Consider the following 23,122-nt stretch of genomic DNA (forward strand, 5'->3'; position numbering starts at 1 on the left):
CGTTCCACAGGGTGGGCACCACTACCAAGAAGGCCCTCTGCCTCGTTCCCTGTAACTTCCCTTTGTGCAGTGAGGGAACCACCAGAAGGCCCTGGGACCTGGATCTCAGTGTCCTGACTGAATGATTTGGGTGAAGACGCTCCTTTCGCATTTCATCAGTTTTCCTTTTTATTCCATCAGGAGATGCTGAAGGGATGCTGGCAGAAGGGGAACAATCAGAAGTGTCACCAAAAGGATCCAAAGAGGAGACAGAGCAAAGGAAGCTGAGGGTTCAAGATGGAGGCAACAGACGAGAGGGGAGACGAAAGCAGAAGCCGGAGGGTGATTCTGGTACGTCTCAGGGTGGTGAAAATCAAATTCGCAGACAGGAGAAAAAGCATGAACGTACAGTGTGTGGAAAGAGATTTGGTCATCGCTCAACTCTTACTATACATCAAAGTGTACACACAGGGGAGAAACCGTATACATGTTTGGAATGTGGAAAGAGCTTCTGGCACAGTAGCCACTTTAAGTCACATCACCGAACTCATACAGGAGAGAAACCGTATACATGTTCAGAGTGTGGAAAGTGCTTCAGTCATAGTGGCAGACTTACCTCGCATCAAAGATCTCATACAGGGGAGAAACCTTATAAATGTTTTGAATGTCAAAAGAGCTTCAGTCAGAGTAGTAGCCTTACCTTGCATCAAAGATCTCATACAGGAGAGAAACTCATACCGGGGAGAAACCGCATACGTGTTTAGAGTGTGGAAAGAGCTTCACTCGCAGCAATGCGCTTACTAGACATCAACAGACTCATCAAGGCAGCAAACCTTATAAATGCTGGGAATGTGACAAGAGCTTCAGTCGCAGCGACTCCCTTTTCTCTCATCAAAGAATTCACATAGGGGAGAAACGATATCTATGTTTGGAGTGTGGAAAGAGCTTCAGCCACAGTTGCAGCCTTACCTTGCATCAAAGATTGCACACAGGAGAGAAACCTTATAAATGTTTAGAGTGTGGAAAGAGCTTCTGTCGCGGTAGCCAACTCACGTTGCATCAAAGAACTCATACAGGAGAGAAACCGTATATATGTTCGGAGTGTGGAAAAAGCTTCACCTCCAGTAGCTCCCTTACATTGCATCAAAGAATTCATACAGGAGAGAAACCGTATACATGTTCGGAGTGTGGAAGGAGCTTCAGGTGCGGTAGCTCATTTAAGTATCATAAAAAAACTCATACAAGAGAGAAACCGTATACATGTTCGGAGTGTGGAAAAAGCTTCACTGTCAGTAGTAGCCTTACTATACACCAAAGAACTCATACAGGGAGGGAATCTTAGAAATGTTTGGCTTATGGAAATAACTTCTGTGACAGGGGCTCCCTTACTAAAGAGTAAAGAACTTGTATAAGGGAAACATTTAGAAAGGGTTGGAGTGTGGGAAGATCTTTAATCATGTCAAATAATTCCTACAGAGAGTAAACCAATGATTGTGTTCTGGTCCCCCCAGTGCAGCCACTCTAAGCACTGAAAGGGTTTGTCTCCTGTGTGGATTTTGCAATGCAAAAGGTTTGATTTCGAGCAGAAACTTTTCTGGTATTCATGGCATGTGGTTTCCTTTTGTTCATCTTTTTTGTCTTTGGCTGTGATTTCATGGTGGTTGATGCCCAGAGAAGTGGAGCCTTTATTCCTTCTCTTGTGATTGGCTTCAGTTTTTTTCTCTGCGGTTCTCTCTTTTTACATCTGGCTCTTTCCTTCGATGCACCATTTGGTTGTCTCTTGTTCTCGGTTTTCTGTTCATCTCCTGCTGCAATGAAGACAGGACACTGCGTTACTGGGAAGCTCAGTTCTACTGCAACTCTGCACATGCCCCCACAACTATTTGCTCTGTGCAATGAGCACAAGTGCTGCTGCATAATAACATAGAAAACTGTTATAACATGAGCCAGGCTTCACCAACCTGGTGCCCGCCAGATATTTTGAACTGTGGTACCCATCAGCCAAAGCCAAAGTTGGAAGAACTTTCTGACAGTAAGAGCTGTTTTGACAGTGGAAGGTGGTGGGCTCTCTCTCCTTGGAGGTTTTTAAGCAGAGGTTGGATGGCCTTCTGCCATGGATGATTTAGCCGAGATTCCAGGGGTTGGACTAGATGATCCTTGGGGTCCCTTCTAACTCTACAGTTCTATGATTCTATATACAGCAGAACCATCATCTGCTAGACAACTGTTGCCACAAGCTTGGCAAATTCGGAGCTATATTTGATCATCAGATAATGCTAATATTATTCTCTTGGACTGTGCTCTTTGAACCCATGTATAGTTCTAGGTACCTATTTTATAGTTTTGCTTTTTATATCCTAATTTCCATCTGCTATCTCTGTTTCATATACATCATAAAATGAAACAGAAAAATCTTTGCAAAATAACATCTTAACGAAAATTTTAAAAACCCTCATGAATCCCAACTATGGGGGGGAATAATGGGATCTGTTCACATCCCTCATGGTTGGATTACTGCAATGCACCATACAAAGAGGCACCCTTGAATGTTGGGCCACAGGCTGTCACTAGTGCAGAACACAGTAGCCAGGTGGCTTGTTGGGAGCAAGGTAAAAAAGGTAAATGACCCCTGGATGGTTAAGTCCAGTCAAAGGCGACTGGGGTTGCGGCGCTCATGTCGCTTTCAGGCTGAGGGAGCTGGCGTTTGTCCACAGACAGCTTTCTGGGTCACGTGGCCAGCATGACTAAACTACTTCTGGCGAAACCAGAGCAGTGCACGGAAACGCCATTTACCTTCCTGCCACAGCGGTACTTATTTATCTGTTTGCAATGGTGTGCTTTCGAACTGCTCGGTTGGAAGGAGCTGGGACAGAGCAATGGGAGCTCACTCTGCCGCATGGATTCGAACCACCGACCTTCTGATCAGCAAGCCCCAGAGGCTCAGTGGTTTAGACCACAGTGCCACCCACGTTGTGGGAGGAAACGACTGCCAGCATTGAACACCCTGCTAGTGTGATTTGCACTTGCTACCAATCTGCTACTGGGCCGACTTCAAGGAGTTTGTACTAACCCTGTTATGCTCAGTCCCAAATACACAGCAGTTTTTCTCCTACAAGTTCCAAAGATCTCAAAAGAACACCCAGAACGGGGCTTTTCGTTTTACTGTCTGTGTTCTGTGGAATGGCATCCCTTTCTGTACTTTCGGGGGAGGGGGGATTGTGACCTTTTCCAGCTGGATAAATAGATTTTAATAATGGGTGTCCACTTGTTACGGTTTTAGTCGTCTTATTTTATTTTTATTTGTTGCCTTTGTGTATATAACTGCTTTTTAAATCATTTTTTATATAAATTGCCTTGAGATGGTGGTTTAGAAGGCAATTATTTTTACAAAAATATTTTATAAATATTTTTCACGTTTATACATTTTTCTAATTTTACAATCATTTTGACATTTCAAGGTTTGACTTCTTTCCCCTTCTTTCTGCGGTTCCTTAAATTTATTTTTAATATCTTCTGCATATCCAAATTAACTTAATTTGCTCATTTATTCATCTTCTTTAAATATATACTCTTATGAAACTGCAGGTTATTACAATAATCCTACCAGTGTTTTTATCTGTTTACAATTTATCTGTAAATATGCAATAAACCATTTCCATTTATTTATTTATTTATTTTTAAAAAAATGTTACTTTGATTTCTTACTCTTCTGGTAAGTTTCGCCATAGAAGGCGATCATATATAAGGCAATCAATAAATCAGTGAAGACCATTTAAGATAAGAGGATACCATTTTCTGTTCAACTCTTTTGATGCAATCTTGGTTTTGTCGTGACTGGTCTGTATCATTCAGCTGCATGTTCCTCTCTGGGGATCTACGGTAAATGTGATCTTGTATTGAGTGTGACTTTTGGCTGTGAATATATGAACTTGTCGGACTCCTTATTAATTGCTTTTCACCTAACATAGGAATTACCGGGTAGTTGGGATTTCAGAAAGTTAAACAAATACCTGTAAAGGTATGTGAAGGTGTGAAGGTATGTGAAGGTAGAGAAGGTCATGAGCCTTACTTCAAAAATAGGGAAGAGCTACTACTCAGGGGAACAGCATCTGCTTGGCATGGAAAAGCTACCAGGTTCAATCCCTTGCATCTCCCTCCCCTTTTACTTTATGCCGATGATGCGGTGAATTTATCCTTTTCAAGAGTTGGCCTAAGGAGAGCTCTAAAGCTTTTTGGGTTTATATTGTAAGTCTAATTCCCTTACAGTAAACCATGTTAAATCTAAAGTTTTAATTTTCTCAAATAGCCGAAGAACATATAATTGGAAAATAGATGGATACCCATTGAGCAGGGTTTTTAAATTTCAGTACTTGGGTGTTTATTTACAGTACAATATGGGCTGGAAAACACATCTTACTTATACATCAAATAGAGCCAAGGCCTTTGCCTTTGCGCTTTTGCACTTTTTCTTTTGAGAAGGTGCATTCCATCTACGCTAAAGGTTTTCTTTTTTAAAAAAATAATTTTTTATTATTTTATACTATATTACTACGAAATAAATCATATAAACATTCTTATACATTTTCCAATTTGGCTCACATAGCCGTGACTTCCCTCAGACCTTCCACATGGTTTTCAAAATTATATCTTAATCCTATACTTCTTTACTCTACCATTGCTTACATTATCATAAATCTCATACATACTCTAACTACCATACTTACAATAATATTTCTACACATTAACTACAAAACTTCTTGAAGTCCTATTAGCGTATTCAATTGCAAATTGTCTTTTAAATAGTTCGTAAATTTTAACCAGTCTTTGATGAATTCTGGCCCCGCTGCCTCCCGGATTCTTCCCGTCATTTTGTCCATTTCTGCATATTCCATCAGTTTCACTGTCCATTCTTCTTTCGTCGGTAATTCTTGTTTCCACCTTTGTGCTAGCAAAATCCTAGCTGCAGTCACTGCATATTGGAAAAGCTTAATGTCCTTTTTTTTAATGTCTGTACCTAAAATTCCTAATAAAAAGGCTTCAGGTTTCTTAACAAAATTATATTTCAACATTTTTCTTAACTCATGATATATCATATCCCAATATACTCTCACCTTCTTACACTCCCACCACATATGATAAAAGGTACTGACACTTTCCTTACATTTCCAACACTTGCGCTAAAGGTTTTCAATGCTAAGGTGATTGCATCATTGACGTACGCTCTATGGGGACCCTTTGTTAACCTAACCCTTTTGGAGACAATCCAAAATCAGTTTTTGAGAAGGCTATTAAAATTACCCAGATGCGTAAGCAGTTCGGCTATACGACTAGAATTAAATGTACCATCACTAGGAATCATTCTATGGAAACGTATCTTAAGCTACTGGTTGTCATTATGGCATAGACTTCCTAATCTCCATCTGATCCAATGTCTTTGGAGAGATGGCTTCCCTAATCCCTGGTTAAAAAGTTACACATAATAAACTTGTGGACATTGGGTTATCCCCAACCGATCTCTTGGAACTGGACTTAGTTTCAGCCAAAAGGTGCCAATCTGAAATCCAGGAGAGCCACAGCTGCTCAGTGTAGACACTGCAGAGGAAGAAGTCCCTGCATGTAAAGCATCAAGGCAGCTCGATTACACACATACACATACACAAGCCAGTGCATGGCATTTTCAAGACTGACTTTCTGTCCCCACAGTTCAGAGAGGTTGAAGCTGAGAAATGTTGTGTTGTGTTGTGTTGTGTTGTGTTTGAGAGGCCTGCTCTTTCCTGATTTGTTTTCCTGCTGCCTCAAGAAACCTGTTGTTGTTGTTAATTCAAGAAAGTTCTCTGTCAAGGCTTCCTGCCCCTGGAGGGGACAAACAAACTGAATGTTGGGAGATCCAGGACAGATAAAAGTATTTGGTTTTGCAGCACATACCAGGTAATTGAGCTATGGAACTCACTGCCAGTGGAGGCAGAGATGGCAACCAACTTAGATAAGTCCTCACCATTTGTCTCAGGGGATTGGAGGCATGAATCTTTTGATGTTTTAAAATTTCCTGAAGACAGTTCTGAAATTTGTTTTAACATTAGTTCCTCCACCTTTCGATCTTGAGATGGTTCAGGAGGAGCTTGGGGTTTAAGTCTCTGATTCGGGAATAATTCGGTGTCTGTGCCAAATATACTTGAAGTTACTTTCAGCTTTATCGGCCCTTTGTTTTGGCATTCATCTGCACTAACCTCAGCCGGCCCTTCGCTGTGGCTGAAGGAGGACTCGGTGCGAGCAGGGGGGGGGGAGTTTCCTGCTGGTTCTCAATCAACTCCACTTTACCCCTATTCTTGTAGAGCCAAGTGATTTTTGTTTGCACCTCCTTTAGAGTAACTCTTTTGGAGAGAGGTCTTGGGTTACTCCAAAGAAAGCCTGAAGTCACCATTGTTTGTTTGGTAATAATCAAGCTGGTAAAAATCTCACTTCAGTTCATTAGCTGAAGTAGTAGAGCAGTAGGGCAGGGAGTATGTGCAGGGAAGATAACGATAAAGCAGTCACAACTTGGGGAGTTTTCTTCTTCAATTACCGCTGAGGCCAGACGCTCTCCCAAGTGAAGGTCGGGAAAGCTTAAAACAACTCCCTTAAAAAAAACTTATGACTAAAACTTAGAGCTTAAGACTGAACTAAATTAAGCAGATAAAAGATAAAACAAGAATAAAATATAAACACAGGATAAAACAGTATAAACCATAAAAACAGACCAGTAAATACGGAGGTCAGAGGGGGAGGGTGTTGATGATCCGCCATCTTCCTACTTCTCTCACTCGCAACCAACTTAAATCATGGAATTGCAGTGTTGAGCGGTACCACAAGGTTCACCTAGCCCACAACGTGCTCAAGCTGGTGACTCTTAGATTAAGAGTATCATGCTCCACCCACCGAGCGCTAGGCTGTAGATTGCTCTTAAGCACAGTGGTTATGCTCTGCCTCAACTGTCCCAAGGCAGGCAGCTTCTTCTAAATCTCAGATAGTGGAGTCTGCCGGGGGGGGGGGGGCTGGTTTTGCACTCTGGTCCCACTTGCGGGTTTCCCACGGGTGTCTGGGTGGCCGCTCTTGGGCACTGGATGAAATGGGCCATTTTTGTGTCCTTCCACGGGGTAAGTGGAGGCTCACAGGGAAGCTTATGACAAACACACAACATTGGAGCAAGGAGAGGTGGTCCTCAGGCAGGTGGGGGGGAGGTATATTTATTCCGAGATGTGCCACCACCCGTGGGAAACACAGGAAAAGGAGAGCAGGCTGCACAGCTCAGAAGTCAGTGGCCCCGATAGTGGAGCCCAGAGTCCTGCCAGATCTTTGAGAGGGGTCAATTCCATAGGCATTTGTTGTTCCAGCAGTTAGTATCCCAGGAGAGGAATAAGATGTACCTGGTGCTGAAAAGATGCTCCTTGGGGGAGCATCCACCCTAAACACATTAACTAGACAAAGTGTAGAAATGGTGAGGCTGTATTTCCAGAGGGCATTTGAAGCTGATGCCCTGTTCAATTTCTTTTTTATTTTCTTCCTGTCTAAGGTCTCCAGAGCAAGGAGCTATCCTGCCTGATGTGGGTGAAAGGGTTCATTTGTTAGTCATCTATTAGTTCAATGATGCATAAGGTCTTGTGGGGAGAGGAAGATTTTGTAGAATTGCAGAATTGCAAGGGGTCCTGAGGGTCATCTAGCCCCACCCCCTGCAATGCAGGAAACTTTTGCCCAACGTGGGGCTCAAACCCACAATCCTGGGATTAAGTCTCTCTCTGCCAAATCAGTCATTTCAAAAGGAAAACAAGACTGAAGGTGTGGAAAAGATTATTTATTGGGACTGTTAAAAGTGTGACTGTCTCTTTAAGAATAAGTAAGTTGCAGAGGGAATTGTGGGAAAAGGAAGAAAAATGAATGCTCTGAAAGGTCTCCTTGAAAAACTGCCCAATGGTCTCTTGGTGGGTAAATGTTCGCTCCGTCTGGAGAGAAATGCTTTATGGGCCTGAGAGGCAGATTTAGTCTCCTCAAGAGATACTGAGGTGGCTTTCATTTCCCAACAGCTGAAAGAAAGGGAGGAGGGTCTCTCCTGAGAACGAGGCTCCTGAGAACGTGTAGAGTCAGCGTCAGAAAAAGACACACGTCCCCCTTCATAGTCCAGAGTCACACGGTGTAGGATTATTTTGAAGAGCAAGAAAGAGGACACATTTGCCAACTTTTGCTTCTATGTAGGCTGTAGAGGTTGTGATACATTGCTAATAGCAATGCTCCTAACTATCAACAAATAATAATAATAATAATAATAATAATAATAATATAATAATAATACATATTGCTTCCTCGCTTGTCACATGAAAGTATTTGGGCTCATGTTCACCTCTTTGTGAACATAAGTGTGCACAGAACAATTCATTAAACTGTGAAACATGTACATATGGACTCTCCTTAAGGGCAGGGGGATGTTAACTCTTGTCCTCCCAGACTCTTTCTCCAATACCTTGTAGCTGAGCCAGAGTCCTTTTAGTTAAGCCACAAGAGAAGGGATTTTGCTAGCTTAAGATGTGGCTCTGTTGTGATTCTCTGCTGCAGACTAGCTTAGCCGGGTGCCTCAGATCTGAGTCTAATACACTAGAAAAAAAAAATCATGGGATCATGTAAACAAACAAAAAAAACCTTGGGACATTATGCCAAATTTTAAAAATCCGCCTGGGCAGAAATTTTAATCATGAAAATAGAGGACGTGGCAGAGGATAAGAGGACATATGGCAACCAGGCCTAAAAAATGTCACATGGAAAAGTGACCCAACTCTCTCTAGGCAGGATTAAAACTCTTCCCTCCTCCGTCTTATCCTTCTGGTAAGTTTCTCTCCCCCCTTCTGCAACTCTAAGTCTACCCTCTCTGCCTTTGTGGATGATTTTAAACTATACAGAAGAAATTCTTGACCCCCCCCCCCCCCGCCATGAAATGCTAGTCCCTACCCCTCCTGTGAATTGGAGTATCCATGTGCAATTTTCCTCTCTGGAGATTTCTGAATGACTGAACAACTGAGGAAGCAAAAATATAGGCTTAATTGTCTACACTTCAATAACCCAAAGAAAATCTTTTTACAAAACATCACCATAACATAGCATCTGTTGTTTCCTTATTTCAAGCAAAAGATTAAATCATGGAACAAATAATTGCAAAGAAGAAGAAGAGGAGGAGGAGGAGGAGTTTGGATTTATATCCTGCTTTATCACTACCCGAAGGAGTCTCAAAGCGGCTAACATTCTCCTTTCCCTTCCTCCCCCACAACAAACACTCTGTGAGGTGAGTGGGGCTGAGAGACTTCAGAGAAGTGTGACTAGCCCAAGGTCACCCAGCAGCTGCATGTGGAGGAGCGGAGACGCGAACCCGGTTCCCCAGATTACGAGTCTACCGCTCTTAACCACTACACCACACTGTGTACCACGACAACTGTACGCCTAAGGAATTAAAACAAATAACGTATTGAGCTGTAATTCCTGCATTGCAGGGGGTTGGACCATAGCTGTCAACCTTTCCCTTTTCTTGCGAGGAATCCTATTCGGAATAAGGGAATTTCCCTTTAAAAAGGGGAGAAGTTGACAGCTATGGGTTGGACTAGATGATCCTTGGGATCCTTTCGCACTACTATTCCATGATTCCATGGGGAAGACAGAAGTGCTAAACCATACTAGAAAATGGCGTAATACAATAATTCAAAATCCATAAATGAGAGGGGGATCCGTACTGGAGGGCCGAAGGAAGGTTTAACATCTGCACCAAGGAGACTGGTGGGGGAAAGCTGTTGAAACCAGAATTTCCAAGCATGCTGACAAACCAGATTGCAGAGGAAGAATCGGCAGAGCTTTGCACTGCAATTCCAGGGGTCTCGTGCAATGGGAAGTCCTCCCTCCTGGAATGGGCTGATCTCATAAGATCCCCCCCCCCCAACACGCACATTTTAAATTATTTGTGTTTCAATTAAACAGCAGTTTCTGCAAGAGCAGTTCTGGACAGAAGAGGTTTTAAACAAAAAGGAGAAACAAGCAACTTCCAAGTCCACATTCAAAGTCCAAGTGTGGCTGAGGCCTTATACAGACAGGCTAATTATGATAATATTACTAGTAAAGCTACTACTACTAATACTAATACTCCTGAGCGCCCTCTCCCACTTTGTGGAGCCCGACTGGCCCCCTGGTATACTCCAAGCTGGGAGACTGGACGCAAGTGGATGAAAGGTCCAAATTACGCAACCAAACACCAGAAAGGGCTAATTATCCAACCTACCGAGTGGCAGTGAAGGCAGCAAAGAAAGCAGAGTTTTCTGCCTCCATTGCATCCTCATTATGTGGTCTGGCAGAGGTTTTTTTCCGGATTGTAAGGGGCCATTTACAGGCTGGCCGAAAGGAGGTGGTAGCTCGCTATGAGGGGGGCACTTTGTGGGGTCCCATAGGCAGAATCCGCAATGTCCCCAGCACCATGCAGTTCGGGTGGGGGGTGGGAGAGACACTGGCCCTTCAAAGGGTTAAAGGCAGCGATTATATTATGACAGAGGACTTCCGGGGCGGGGGAGGCGGGAAGTGTCACTTCCTCCTCTTACAGGTGGGTAGCCGTGTTGGTCTGCCATAGTCAAAACAAAATCGAAAATTCTTTCTAGTAGCACCTTAGAGACCAACTGAGTTTGTTCCTGGTATGAGCTTTCGTGTGCATGCACACTTCTTCAGATACCTTCAGCTCATACCAGGAACAAACTCAGTTGGTCTCTAAGGTGCTACTAGAAAGAATTTTCGATTTTGTTTTGACTTCCTCCTCTGTTTCTTACATCCTCCTGCATTTGAAAAGCTGAGAGGAGGAGATTTTGCAGCAGGGAAGACTGTGCCTTTTGCAAGGCAGGAAAAGGGGTAGGTTTTTTTTGGGGGGGGCTCCCGTGTCAGAGCAGCTGCTTTGCAGGAGAGAAGCCTTCCTGGAGGGGGCAGTTTTGCAAAGGGGCAGCGATGGGAGGGAAAATGCATGGGGCTGCACCCCCAATTCAGCCCCCTAAGAGCTGCGATGAGTGCAAAAGGCTTTAAGGGGTGCAGGGGCGCCCCAGGAGGAGAGCAAGGCAAGAAGGCAAGGCGGGGGGGGGTTAGGGGGGGCAGGAAACCCCACAAAGGAAAGGAGGCAGGAGGGCTCTGGGAAGAGGAGGAGGGAGGCCTTGATGTTTTGGAGAAAGAGGGGTCAATGCTGGGTAGAGACGGCAGGATCAGCTGTAAACTCATTTCAACACTACGAGGTATGGACTCTTTTTCCTTCTTCAATGCCTTTGGGGTTCAGGAGGAAGGCACCCAAGGAGGGCGCAGTCTCTCTGTATAGCAGACCAGCCCTAGGAAGGAACCAAGGTGTTGGGAGAGACGAAGGAGGGAAGACTTTAAGGATGGGAAGAGGAGAACCATTAGCTGTAAAATGAACTGCTGCAGCAGAGCTGGGGGCTCCAAGCCCAGTGAGCTGCCTCCAAGTAGCCCTGCTCCCCCTGAACAAGGGGATTTCAGGCGCTGAGTCTCAGCCCTGCCTGGGGACGGAATGTGGGGCTTTCTGCCTGCTGAGGAGATGCTCTGCCCTCCAACTACAGCCCCTTCCCTAAAGTGGGGTTGCAGGAGGAGGAGGAACAGAGGGAGGCAGCCGTGTCACAGCTCCAGACTGGCAAAAAGGAAAGGGGTGTTTTTAATGGTGGTGGGAAGAAGAGCCTCTTTCAGGCATGAATCCACTTTCCTTGCATGGTGGGATCCAGGAGGAAGGTGCTCCTCTTTTACCAAGGAAACTGCAAGTGGGAGCTCCACACCTTGGCTTGGTTATCATTCACCAGCAAATGGTCTTGAGCAGGAAAATGCCTGCAGGGTCTCTGAGGCTCCCTTTGCTTCTCCCTCCCTCCCAGGAACCTGCAGCTTCTGAGCTCCTGCGGAAGGATGGAAGGGGCTGATCCTGCAAACCTAGCAAGGATGGAAGGGGGAAGATGGACGGTTGACCTAGTCAGGCTGCCTCCTGCATCCCTCCCCACAACCTCTGGCTGTTCTCTCCCAGGACCCTCAGAGAGATCTGGTGAGTTCCAGGGAATGGAGAGGGGGACATGGAGGGATGTTGGCCGTGGGAAAGCACTCTGGCAAGAAACGGGCCAGAGCTCTGGGCTGTGAGAGATAAAAGATACCACCCTGCTGAGAGCGTGTTTTTTATATGCTTTTAAATTGGGCTTGTTTGTTTTTTAGTCTTTAAACTGTTTCTAACAGTTATAAGGGCATTTTGTGGGATGTGCCTGGGAGGGAAGGAGCAGGGGGAGGCCCAGTTTCAGTAGTTCTGGGTAGGTGGAGGGATGGTGTGGGAGGAGGGGCAGGCTGGGTAAGAGACACATGGCACAGCCCCCCCCCCCCATGCTGGGGAATTGTGGTTGTCATATCAGGCAGCCCTGATATTGAACACCAAGTCAGCCCAGAATAAAATCTCCCTCATCCATGATCTGATTATGGATAAGGAGGCTGTTCTGGCATGTATCACTGAAACCTGGGTGGGTGAACAGGGTGGAGTTGGTCTCACCAACTGTGCCCGCTCAGTGCAGCATCAGGCCAGACTCAAGGGTGAGGGAGGGGGAGTTGCTGTGGTCTATAGAGATTCTTTATCTCCAAGTGGATGAAGGATCCGAATTATGCAACCAGACGCTGGTAAGGGCTCACTATTGAGTCTACCTAGTGGCAGAGAAGGCAGCTGCCTCCATTGCATCCTCATTATGTCGTCTTGCAGAGCTTTTCCGAGTTGTACTGGGGCCTTTTACAGGCTGGCCCGAAGGAGGTGGTAGAACAATGGTACGTCACTGTGACTTGTTTGCAAAGCATTTTGTTGTTAAAATTTGCTTTCCAGAATGCTTGACGATTGCCGGAAGATCTGAAAAGGTTCATATGGCAGGGTAAGAAACCCCACATAAAATACAAATTACTGATGGACAAAAAAGAAAAGGGAGGTTTCGCACTCCCTGATTTAAGAACATATTTTGAAGCCTCGTGCCTATGTTGGATTAAGGATTGGATGTTGTTTGAGAAAACAGGTATACTTGATTTGGAGAGTTGCAACAACAGGTATGGATGGCATGCATAACTTGGCTACAATAAGGTCAAAGTCCACACAGTGTTCTGTGGGGTTTCACATTTGTTTGCATGGGTGCAAGTGAGAAAGGAATTTGAGAAAGAAAGACACAGAGCCAGCGCTTGAACCAGCAAGCCTCTTGGCAAGAGTCAGAAGGAGAGAAGAATGCTCCCCCCTGAACTCCCACCAGGGTATTTTATTAACCAAAGGAAAACACATCACATAGTTCAAACTATCCAGTCAGATTAAACCAGCACACCTCAAGAAGTCTCCACGTGGTTGAGATCATGTTAACAAAGACCCATACAAGAACCCAAGAAACTTCCTTGCATTCCCACACATTAAAGGGACAGGATAGATGGCCAGGAACAGGAAGTCATGAAACAGAAGATAGCAGGGAGGTAGGATTTAGCATCCTAACCCCAGAACCAAGTTGTTTACCAACTCCTGGGTAGGATCAAAGATGCTGTCTAAGTACAACGAAATGCCAGTTAGAAAACAAGTGTTCACTAATCATATAGTCAGAAATGCTCTTTAGAAGGTGTGGATAAATACCAACCGTTATTAGAATCCCAACACCATGGTGGCTGTCTCCAGTAGAGGCTTCTGCAGTCAAACAAATAAATATGGAGGGAAATTGGGCAACCTATAGTCAACTATTAAAAGAAGACCAAGGACCTCTGAAATTGAAACATTGGAGAGATAAGTCACTCCCTCACCGATTGGCTTCAATATCACCAATTGAACGATTATTTAATTCAGGTTAAAAAAATGGCTTTGGGAAAGATGAATCCAAACTACAAAAAGTATTATTACGAAGTGACAAAAAATTATTATCTAAACTTGTGACCTGTTATTGGAATGGGATCTAAAAGACGAGGAAGTAAGGATGTAATGTTTAAATGGGCCCAGCACTTCCATTCCACAATAGAGATGGAACAGTGGCAGAGACTCTGGAGGTTAGATATCAGATTTACTGCCTGTTTTACTCTCAAGGAAAACTTAATGAAAATGTTATACAGGTGGTATAAGACACCTTCCAAACTAGCCAAGATACATACTGGTAAACTCAAATCCAACCAATGTTGGAAATGCAATAATTCAGAGGAAACAATGATACATGTATGGGGCAATGTGAGAAAATTAATAAGTTTTGGGGAGTGTATCCTGTTGAATTTATGGGCCAAGTATGTAAAGTTGAATCGGATTATGACAAAAATAATAATACCTGTAGGTGAATGTTGGATCAAAAGCACAATGTAATAAGAGTATAGAATATTGAAAGATGTCGAGCTGAGGCGGAGGAAAGTCACAGTGTTGGGATTTTTATTTATGTATCTTTATTTTATGTTGGAATCTTAATTTATGAATGGTATATTGATTGCATTGATTGTATATATACTTTCTATAATAAAACTTTATTGAGGGGGGAAAGAAGAAGATAAAATTCTTTGCATTCACCAAGACTTTGACTCTGCTGTTATAGCAGATGAATCTCATGGGGTGTCCAAAGCACATTCTAGTCCTGTTGTGTTGGATGAGGTTTTTTCAGTGGGTAAGGCCTCAGGATATGGACACGGTGCTAGACCCTTGCCCCTCTTGGCTGATAAAAACCAGCAGGGAGAGAACAGCTGGCAGGACCAGGGAGATGATCAGTGCCTCTTTACAGGAGGGAGTGGTCCCTGCATGTTTGAAGGAAGCAGTGGTAAAACCACTCCTTAACAAACCTTCCCTGAATTCAGAAAGCCTATCTAAGGACTGGCCAGTTGCTAATCTCCCTTTCCAGAGCAAGGTTCTGGAGTGAGTAGTCGCAGACCAGATCCAGGTGCTTTTGGAAGAAACTGATTTTCTGGATCCATTCCAATGAGGGTTTAGGCCTGGTTTTGGCAAAGAAACTGCTTTGGTCGCCCTGTATGATGATCTCTGTCAAGAGAGTGACAAGGGAAACGTATGTTTGTTAATTGTTCTTGACCTCTCAGTGGCTTTCAATACCATCAACCATGGTATCCTTCTGGGGCGACTCTCTGAACTGGGGGTGGGTGGCCCTGCTTTGTGGTGGTCCCAGTCCTACTTGGATGGTCATTCCCAGAGGGTGTTACTTGGGGAATGCGTTTTCAGCCCCATGGAACCTTCAATGGGGGTTCCGGAGGGCCCAATCCTATCCCCCGTGTTGTTTAACATCTACATGAAATCGCTGGGAGGGGTTATCCAGAGGTTTGGAGTATGTTGTCAGCAGTATGCTGATGACACTCTGCTCTGTTTCGCCTTTCTGTCTGCAGGTGAGGCAGTGGAAGTGTTGGATCAGTGTCTTGCCTTGGTAATGGACTGGATGAGAGCCAACAAATTGAAGCTCAATCCAGATAAGAGTGAGGCTCAGTTAGTGGGTGGTTCCCTAGAGCAGATGGCTGGAAGGTCGCCTGCTCTTGATGGGGTTACACTTCCTTTGAAGCAGCAGTTTGTAGCTTGGGGGTAATCCTGGATCCTTTGCTGTTGCTGGAGGCTCAGATGGCCTAGACTGCCTTCCATCAGCTTTGGCTGGTGGCTCAGCTACACCCCTATCTGGACAGGGATAGGCTATCTACCGTTGTCTATGGGAACTTCAAGGTTAGATATAGATATGCGTTATACGTAGGGCTGCCTCTGAAGACAGTTTGGAAACTTCAGCTAGTGCAGAATTCAGTGGCCAGGTTGCTCACTGGAGCAAGGCGGTTTGAGCATATTACACCCATCCTGGTCTGACTGCAATGGCTACCAATTAGTTTCTGGACCCAATTCAAAGTGCTGGTTTTGACCTCTAAAAGCCTAAATGGCTCAGGACCACAATACTTCAAGGACTTCTTCTTTCCATATGAATTTCCCCGGACCCTGAGATCCCCTTCTGAGGCCCTCCTTCATGGGCCTCCTCCTCAAGTGGTCCGGAGGGTAGCAACATGAGAACAGGGCCTTCTCTGCATTGGCTCCCCATCTGTGGAATGCTCTCCCCAGGGAAGTTCGCCTGGCACCTATCTTGTACACCTTTTTTGTTGTTTAGTTGTCTTAGTCGTGTCCAACTGTCCATGACTGCATGAACCAGAGCATGCCTTGGAAACTCTCACTTTCCTCTCAAAGCTTTTCCTTTTTTATGTCCATGGAGCTTTCATGTTAAAATACTGGAGTGGGTTGCCAGTTCCTTCTCCAGGTGGATCACATTTAGTCTAAACTCTTGGCTGAAATGTCCATCTTGCGTGGCCCTGCACGGCATAGGTCATAGCTTCTCTTAGTTATTCAAGCCCCTTCGCCACGACAAGCCAGTGATCCATGAAGGGGTATACACCTTTAGGTGCCATGCAAAGATGTTCCTTATTAACCAGGTTTTTGCTTGATATGTTTGACATCGTATAGCCTTTTTCAAACGCGGCTCTTTTCTGTGGGGGTGTTGTTGGATGTTGTTTTTTATTCTGATTATATATTATGTGATCTTTTCTGTGAACCACACTGAGATCTCCAGGTACAGGGCAGTATATAAACACAATAAATAATAATAATAACAGCATTAATACTTTCATTATTTGTACCCCACGGATCTGAGTGCGTTACCCCCAGCCACTCTTGCTGCCTTCTAACAAATATAAAAGCATAATAAACATAAAACATAAAAATACTACCCTATACATGGCTGCCTTCGGATGTCTTTTAAAGTCTGATAGTTTATTTCCTTGACATCTGATGGGATAGCGTTCCACAGGGTGGGCACCACTACCAAGAAGGCCCTCTGCCTCGTTCCCTGTAACTTCCCTTTGTGCAGTGAGGGAACCACCAGAAGGCCCTGGGACCTGGATCTCAGTGTCCTGACTGAATGATTTGGGTGAAGACGCTCCTTTCGCATTTCATCAGTTTCCCTTTTTATTCCATCAGGAGATGTTGAAGGGATGCTGGCAGAAGGGGAACAATCAGAAGTGTCACCAAAAGGATCCAAAGAGGAGGATGAGCAAAGGAAGCTGAGGGTTCAAGATGGAGGCAGCAGACGAGAGGGGAGACGAAAGCAGCAGCCGGAGGGTGATTCTGGTACGTCTCAGGGTGGTGAAAATAAAATTCGCAGACAGGAGAAAAAGCATGAACGTACAGTGTGTGGTAAGAGATTTGGTCGTTGCTCAACTCTTACTATACATCAAAGAGTACACAAAGGAGAGAAACCGTATACATGTTCAGAGTGTGGAAAGAGCTTCAGTCACAGTAGCTCCCTTACGTCACATCACCAAACTCATACAGGGGAGAAAACGTATACATGTTCAGAGTGTGGAAAGAGCTTCAGTCAAAGTAGTGGCCTTACCTCGCATCAAAGATCTCATACCGGGGAGAAACCTTATAAATGTTCAGAGTGTGGAAAGAGCTTCAGTCACAGTAGCTCCCTTAGGTCACATCACCAAACTCATACAGGGGAGAAACCGTATACATGTTTGGAATGTGGAAAGAGCTTCTGGCATGGTAGGCACCTTAAGTCACATCAACGAACTCATACAGGGGAGAAACCGTATACATGTTCAGAGTGTGGAAAGTGCTTCAGTCACAGTAGTGGCCTTACCTCGCATCAAAGATCTCATACCGGGGAGAAACCTTATAAATGTTTGAATGTCAAAAGAGCTTCAGTCAGAGTAGTAGCCTTACCTTGCATCAAAGATCTCATACAGGAGAGAACCTTATAAATGTTCAGAGTGTGGAAAGAGCTTCAGTCAGAGTGGCAGACTTACCTTGCATAAAAGATCTCATACAGGGGAGAAACCGTATACATGTTCCGAGTGTGGAAAGAGATTCAGTAACACTGGTAGCCTTACCGTACATAAAGATCTCATACAGGGGAGAAACCGTATACATGTTCCGTGTGTGGAATGAGCTTCACTCAAATTGGGGGCCTTAAGTCGCATCAACGAATTCATACAGGGGAGAAACCGCATACGTGTTTGGAGTGTGGAAAGAGCTTCACTCGCAGCAATGCGCTTACTAGACATCAACAGACTCATCAAGGCAGCAAACCTTATAAATGCTGGGAATGTGGCAAGAGCTTCAGTCGCAGCGACTCCCTTTTCTCTCATCAAAGAATTCATATAGGGGAGAACTATATCCATGTTTGGAGTGTGGAAAGAGTTTCAGCCACAGTTGCAGCCTTATCTTGCATCAAAGACTGCACACAGGAGAGAAACCTTATAAATGTTTAGAGTGTGGAAAGAGCTTCTGTCGTGGTAGCCAACTCACGTTGCATCAAAGAACTCATACAGGAGAGAAACCGTATATATGTTCGGAGTGTGGAAAAAGCTTCAGGTGCAGCATCTCCCTTACGTTGCATCAAAGAACTCATACAGGGGAGAAACCGTATACATGTTCGGAGTGTGGAAAGAGCTTCAGTCAACATAGCCACCTTACTATACACCAAAGAACTCATACAGGGGAGAAACCGTATACATGTTCGGAGTGTGGAAGGAGCTTCAGGTGCGGTAGCTCATTTAAGTATCATAAAAAAACTCATACAAGAGAGAAACCGTATACATGTTAGGAGTGTGGAAAAAGCTTCAGTGTCAGTAGTAGCCTTACTAGACACCAAAGAACTCATACAGGGAGGGAATCTTAGAAATGTTTGGTTTATGGAAAGAACTTCATTGATTGGGTCACCCTTACTAAACAGTAAAGAACTTATATAAGAGGAACATCTTAGAAAGGGTTGGAGTGTGGGAAGATCTTGGAAAGGGTTGGAGTGTGGGAAGATCTTTAATCATGTCAAATAATTCCTACAGAGAGCAAACCAATGATTGTGTTCTGGTCCCCCCAGTGCAGCCTCTCTAAGCACTGAAAGGGTTTCTCTCCTGTGTGGATTTTGCAATGCAAAAGGTTTGATTTCGAGTATATACTTCTCTGGTTTACAGGGCATGTGGTTTCCTTTTGTTCATCTTTTTTTGTCTTTGGCTGTGATTTCATGGTGGTTGATGCCCTGAGAAGTGGAGCCTTTATTCCTTCTCTTGTGATTTTCTTCAGTTTTCTTTCTCTGCGCTTCTCTCTTTTTACATCTGGCTCTTTCCTTCGATGCACCATCTGGCTGTCTCTTGTTCTCGGTTTTCCGTTCATCTCCTGCTGCAATGAAGACAGGACACTGCGTTACTGGGAAGCTCAGTTCTACTGCAACTCTGCACATACCCCCACAACTATTTGCTCTGTGCAATGAACAGTAGTGCTGCATAAAAACATAGAAAACTGTTCTAACATGAGCCAGGCTTCACCAACCTGGTGCCCCCCAGACATTTTGAACTGTGGTACCCATCAGCCAAAGCCAAAGTTGGAAGAACTTTCTGACAGTAAGAGCTGTTTTGACGGTGGCAGGTGATGGGCTCTTCCTCGGTGGTTTTTTAAGCAGAGGTTGGATGGCCTTCTGCCATGGATGCTTTAGCCGAGATTCCTTCATTGCTGGGGGTTAGACTAGATGACCTTTGGGGTCCCTTCTAACTCTACAGTTCTATGATTCTATATACTGTACAGCAGAACCATCATCTGTTAGACAACTGTTGTCACAAGCTTGGCAAATCCGGAGCTATACTTGATCATCAGATAATGCTAATATTATTCACTTGGACTGTGCTATTTGAACCCATGTACAGTTCTAGGTACTTATTTTATAGTTTTGCTTTTCATATCCTAATTTCCATCTGCTATCTCTGTTCATATACAGCATAAAATGAAACAGAAAAAATCTTTGCAAAATAACATCTTAATGAAAATTTTAAAAACCCTCATGAATCCCAACTATTGGGGGGGGGGATAATGGGATCTGTTCACATCCCTCATGGTTGGATTACTGCAATGCACCATACAAAGAGCCACCCTTGAAGGTTGGGCCACAGGCTGTCACTAGTGCAGAACACAGTAGCCATGTGGCTTGTTGGGAGCAAGGTAAAAAAGGTAAATGTCCCCTGGATGGTTAAGTCCAGTCAAAGGCGACTGGGGTTGCGGCGCTCATCTCGCTTTCAGGCTGAGGGAGCTGGCGTTTGTCCACAGACAGCTTTCTGGGTCACGTGGCCAGCATGACTAAACCACTTCTGGCAAAACCAGAGCAGTGCACGGAAACGCCATTTACCGTATATACCCGAGTATAAGCCGACCCGAATATAAACCGAGGCACCTAATTTTCCTACAAAAACCTGGGAAAGCTTATTGACTCGAGTATAAGCCGGTTCACCTTTGCCGCTGTGGAGGAGGAGGAGGAACGAGCAGCCCGAAAGCAACCCTTTGGGCTGCTCCTTCCTCTTCTTCCTTTGCCAAGTTTGCATTTATGCGAGCTGTTCAGGAATGGAACAAGCTGCCTGGGGAGAGTAAAGAACCGCCGTTCTTGTACACTTCTTAAGGAATGGTTGACTGGGGAGAGCGGGTGGTGGCATGAGCGGAGAGAAAGCACCCCCACCACCCGCCTCACTCGAGTATAAGCCGAGGGCAGCTTTTTCAGCACAAAAAATGTGCTGAAAAACTAGGCTTATACTCAAGTATATATGGTACCTTCCTGTCACAGCGGTACTTATTTATCTGTTTGCAATGGTGTGCTTTCGAACTGCTAGGTTGGAAGGAGCTGGGACAGAGCAATGGGAGCTCACTCTGCGCATGGATTCAAACCACCGATCTTCTGATCAGCAAGCCCCAGAGGCTCAGTGGTTTAGACCACAGTGCCACCCACGTTGTGGGAGGAAACTACTGCCAGCATTGAACACCCTGCTAGTGTGATTTGCACTTGCTACCAATCTGCTACTGGGCCGACTTCAAGGAGTTTGTACTAACATGCAAGTCCCAAATACACAGCAGTGTTTCTCCTACAAGTTCCAAAGATCTCAAAAGCACACCCAGAACGGGGCTTTTCGTTTTACTGTCTGTGTTCTGTGGAATGGCCTCCCTCCCCCCCCCCACAACGCGGCCCCTCACTAGGCGGAGCTGGCTGGTCTCGTCGTAGGACAGGAAGCAGAGGATGCCCTCGATGGCCACGATGGGAAGCCCCACCAGCATGTTGCTCTGCGGGAGCTGCTCAAGGGGCTGCACTTCCCCGCCGCGGCGGGGCTGGGGCAGAGGCGGCGGCGAGAGCTGCGCCGAGTCCATGGCGCCTCCTTCCCCCTCCAACAGGAGCCGCTCAGCCGCCGCCGCCACCGCCATCTTGGGGCCTATTCCCCTTCCTCGGCTCCGGGAGGGGGCACTTCCTGTGGCGACGTCCCCGCCACCGCCACTCACTACACGTAACCGCTCTCCCCGCTCGCTCTCCCCACACCCGGCTGTGGTGTTCACCCCTAAAGGTTCTCCAAGGGTTAACTTGGCAGGGAGGAGATTGACCAATGGGAGCTCTCCAGGCAATTAGTGTGTGGAAGGATGGCAGTTAGAAAGGATAGAAAAGGCAGTTAGAGGTGGGAAGTTAGGCAGTTGAGTCAGAGTTAGAGGGGGATAGAGAGAGGGAGATAGAGCCAATGAGCAGAGCTAGAGCAGATTGAATAATTAACTGAGGCATTAGGGATAGTTATTGGAATACTAGGTAGAGAGTTGAAATATACTTATCTGAATAACCATACAGTTATATTTAACATTTTACCAAGTCATTTGAAACCATTACGCTTTGTACAAACAATAAAGAAACTTATGTTTATTTTTACCACAATCCGAATCTGAAGTGAGTTATTCATTGCCAGAGTGAATACTGGCTGGGGCAGTTACCAATAGACCGTTAAACGTCCGGGGGTGCTGCTCAGGTCTGAGAGAGTGACCGCAACACCGGCTTCCTCCCACTCACCCTCCCCGCTCGCTCTCCCCACACCCGGCTTCCCCCCACCGCCGCTCACTCACCGCTCTCTCGGGGCAGCCACAGGAGGCTCCGGCTGGGCCCAGCCAGGCCCAATTCCTGCCTCGGCTTCTCCCTGACTGCGGCCGGCAACAAGCCCCGACTTTTCCCCCATAGGTACGTATTAATTAAATTTCAATGCATTCCTATGGGAAACCGTGCTTCGCAAGATGAAATTTCCGCAAAACGAAAAGACTTGCGGAACAAATTAATTTCGTCCTGCGAGGCACCACTGTAGTTCCCTGGTAGAAGGGGGGGAATAACTCAGAAGGTTACCAGTCAGGGGCTGAGACAGTCATGATAGGCAAGTGTAGGGTTATTTTGAAGATCAAGAAAGAGGACACATTTGCCAACTTTTCCTTCTATGTAGGCTATAGAGGTTGTGAAAAATTGCTAATAGCAATGCTCTTAACTTTCAACAAATAATAATAATAATAATAATAATAATACATATTGCTTCCTCGCTTGTCACATGAAAGTATTTGGGCTCATGTTCACCTCTTTGTGAACATAAGTGTGCACAGAAGAATTCATTAAACTGTGAAACATGTACATATGGGCTCTCCTTAAGGGCAAGGGGATGTTAACTCTTGCCCTCCCAGACTCCTTCTCCAATACCTTGTAGCTGAGCCAGCGTCCTTTTAGTTCAGCCACAAGAGAAGGGATTTTGCTAGCTTAAGATGTGGCTCTGTTGTGATTCTCTGCTGCTAGTCCCCACCCCTCCTGTGAATTGGAGTATCCATGTGCAATTTTCCTCTCTGGAGATTTCTGAATGACTGAACATCTGAGGAAGCAAAAATATAGGCTTAATGGTGTACACTTCAATAACCCAAAGAAAATCTTTTTACAAAACATCACCATAACATAGCATCTGTTGTTTCCTTGTTTCAAGCAAAAGATTAAATCATAGAACAAATAATTGCAAAGACGACAACTGTAGTCCTAAGGAATTAAAACAACTAACGTGTTGAGCTGTAATTCCTGCATTGCAGGGGGTTGGACCATAGCTGTCAACCTTTCCCTTTTCTTGCGAGGAATCCTATTCGGAATAAGGGAATTTCCCTTTAAAAAGGGGAAAGTTGACAGCTATGGGTTGGACTAGATGATCCTTGGGATCCTTTCGCACTACTATTCCATGATTCCATGGGGAAGACAGAAGTGCTAAACCATACTAGAAAATGGCGTAATACAATAATTCAAAATCCATAAAT

The 23,122-nt window shown here is 45.0% G+C and overlaps 1 pseudogene; it reads left to right on the plus strand.

Moving 5' to 3' along the window:
* Positions 1–18,701, plus strand: part of LOC117042512 — a 36,714-nt pseudogene extending 18,013 nt beyond the window's left edge.
* The last annotated feature ends 4,421 nt before the right edge of the window (positions 18,702–23,122 follow it).

Source organism: Lacerta agilis, chromosome 2 (assembly GCF_009819535.1).
Source record: "Lacerta agilis isolate rLacAgi1 chromosome 2, rLacAgi1.pri, whole genome shotgun sequence".
NCBI classification, from domain to species: Eukaryota; Metazoa; Chordata; class Lepidosauria; order Squamata; family Lacertidae; genus Lacerta; species Lacerta agilis.